The sequence below is a fragment of the Lycium barbarum genome, chromosome 1 (assembly GCF_019175385.1).
Source record: "Lycium barbarum isolate Lr01 chromosome 1, ASM1917538v2, whole genome shotgun sequence".
Taxonomy (NCBI): domain Eukaryota; kingdom Viridiplantae; phylum Streptophyta; class Magnoliopsida; order Solanales; family Solanaceae; genus Lycium; species Lycium barbarum.
In genome coordinates this window covers 163,005,098-163,008,282 of record NC_083337.1, presented here as the reverse complement: position 1 = coordinate 163,008,282, position 3,185 = coordinate 163,005,098, and positions in this window count along the sequence as shown.

Genomic DNA, 3,185 nt, shown 5'->3' with positions numbered 1-3,185 from the left:
CCCCGACTATCACACCGCATTAGTGCTATCCCCGTCTGAAAATCCTTCACAGAAAACCCATATGGATCAAATTCAACAGACACAGAATTATCAGTAGTAAACTTCCGTACTGAAATTAAATTCTTAATGAGTTTAGGAGCGTGTAAGACATTCCGCAAGGATAAAGGGGGGTTTGGGGGAGGCAAACTAGTATGACCACAACCACGAATTGGAATCGAATGACTATTTCCCACAACAATACCATTATTTTGATTGCTCAAATTAAAATAAGACGAGAGATTACCGTCCGAAGATGTCATATGAGAAGTGTCCCCGGTATCCATGTACCAATTTTGATCGAGCGGGTTCAAGGTCATGGTGTGCATTGCGGACTCAATGTCGGTTGGAACATACGACCCATGAGGGTCCACTGTTGCCGTGAGAGCTGCTGGGCTGGAGGAGGGCCCAATATACCCTGCTGCCGTGGCGGGACAGGCGGGGGATGAGCCCAAGAGGTCGTCGGGTACGGGCAGGGGGGAGGAGCAGCCCAGCGAGGCTGCGGGACCCACTGCCAGAGACCAAACTGGCCGGCAGTCCACTGCTGCGAAGGGGAGCCTGCTAGCTGCTGACCGCCGCTGCTACGGGCTGAACCACCACGTCCGCCGGTGAATTTTCCGCCGCCTGAGCCACGGCCAGAGCCTCCCTTACGGCCAGTTCCAGAATTTTGGCCGCGGGAATTTTTGGGTTTCCCTCGGCGTGAGCTTGTGTTGTCCGAGGGCAGTGGCGCGTCGTCGACCGTGGCTACCATAGCCGAACCAGACCCGTGAGACACCATTGCCGCAAGTTCACGTTCTTCCAAAACAAGGGAAGATCGAGCCTCTGTGAATGGGGGGAGCGGCTTTGCATGACGAATTTGTGTCCCAACCCCTTTGTACGCTTCAGTGAGACCCGAAACCAGTTGAAGGACAAGACGGCTATTCGTCACGGGAGCCCCGACGTTTTTCAGTTGATCCGCAAGGCTCTTTAGACGTTGACAATAGGCGGAGGCATTGGGAAAATCCTCCATACAAGTCGTCGTGAATTCTTGTTCGAGAGTCACCGCACGAGAGGTTTGATGATCTTGGAATATATCACGCAAGCGAACCTAAGCATCCATGGCAGTAGCGTCTGGTTCGATGATGGTGTTTAACAGATCATTCGAAATTGTCGAATATATCCATTGAAGAACGGTGGCGTCAATGGTCGTCCATAATTCGACTTCCTCGTCAGTTTTGGGAGCCGCCTTCTCCTTACCTTTGGGTGGAGGAATGATGTGATGAAGGACCTTGTGAGAACGAGCATGAATTTTGAAAAGCTCGGCCCATGTTCCGTATTGTGAGTTCTCCATCTCAAGAGTAACAGAGATGTGATTCTTGATATTGGAGACCACGAGGGCCGGGTGGAACGAGGGCTTAGCGGGAGTGGTAGTTGCGTCGGCCATGGCGGAAAAAAAATAAAAAAGGGCGACGGAAAGAGGAAGAAGAAAGAGGGACTAGGGCGTAGCGGAAGGAGGAAGAAGGAAGAAATCCTAATCTGATACCATGTAGGAAATATTTTCCGTGTCTCCTTTCATTCCTTGAATTGGTTAATATACAAAATATTCTGACCTAAAATAGGAGATTACAAAATATACAAAATATTCTAACCTAAAATAGCAGACTACAAAGTATTCTAACTAATATTTACATAATCTATTACACTTGAATACTTCTCTCCATTTTTTTGGGTGGAAGATACAAATGGCATTCCGTTTATTTATAGGCCTTCCAAGTTCCAACATGCAAGAACAAAATACATGTCAAGTTGAATTTCAAGTTTTAAATGTTTGGAATGAGAGTTTTAAATGTTTGGAATGAGAATTTTCTACAAATTTGGAAATTAAATACGAGTGAGCTTATCTGCTACTCTCAGTGGGGTAAAATTTTCCTAATTAATATATTTAATCTCTTTCGTGCATACCAATTATTTTCCTAGTTCTTTAATCAGAAATTTCGGATTTAAGTCTTGAAAACTTACTAGTAGGGTGTACTTTATCACTTTGGTATACTATAACCGACAGAAGTCATATTAGTTAGACCAGTAGGTCTCGAATTAGCGGTTGCCTGAAGAAAGAAAGTTCTTTTTACTATAAAAAATGTTCATTATTTTTTGTTCTTTTTACCACAAAGCTTTACCACCATTTATTTGCAATTTACATCACAACTCTTTTTCCAATGGAGGAGATTGTTTGGAAAAATTGTTGAATTACAAAAGATAAGTTAAAGTAAAAGAAGAAGAAGGAAATAGGCTGAGCTCGATTTAAAATCTCTAGGACATAAATGTAGTTGAGGTGGTTGGTAAGGATAGGTCTGATACATACTTGGACCAAAAATAATAATGATGTACCTGTATTTTTGCAACTTGCAAGTGTGTAACAAGATTTTTTTAATTTTTGCCTCCAATGTTCAGTAGTTGTTTTGTATTTGGATTAATTTAAATTCGCGCACAAAACTCCCACTTCGGGAGTAAGGCAATTCCTACCAAAGATAATTGTATACTCGAAGCTCGAACTTGAATTCTCTTATTAAAAATAATTGGGTACTGTCCATCCAACCTTTGGTGCGGTAAGTCTATATGTTATAACTCCTTTCATATTGTCTCTTAATTATTCTTTTTTTCCTCAAACATTAGTAGCTTAAGTAATTGAATTTAATTCTAAATATTGACGTTTTAAAAGATATTAACTATTCCCAAATTTACTCTTATTGCTTCAATTAGGACGTCTGAGAGAGATAAATATATGATAGCCTAGATAAATATATGTTGTGGTTGAATGTAAATATGTGATTACCAAATACGACTACTTTGGTGGGAAAAAAAAAACTATGATTAGGCTAGTCTATTAGTGTACTCTTAGAGCTGTCACAATATTACTATACCTCAACATTCGCAGAATATATTTCAAATCGAAAAAAGGGAAAAAGAAATCTTAAAGGGCCCAACTGGGTTCGAACCGGTTACCTCTTGATCTGCAGTGAAATGCTCTATCACTGAGCTATGGACCCCCGTCCACAAGATGGTAGAATATTTATTCAATTTGGTCGTTCTACTAAGCAAGAACAAGTAGTTATTCCTCTTCTTCTTCAGTTTGAGGAGAAAAATAAGATAAAATAACAAGGGAAAACATT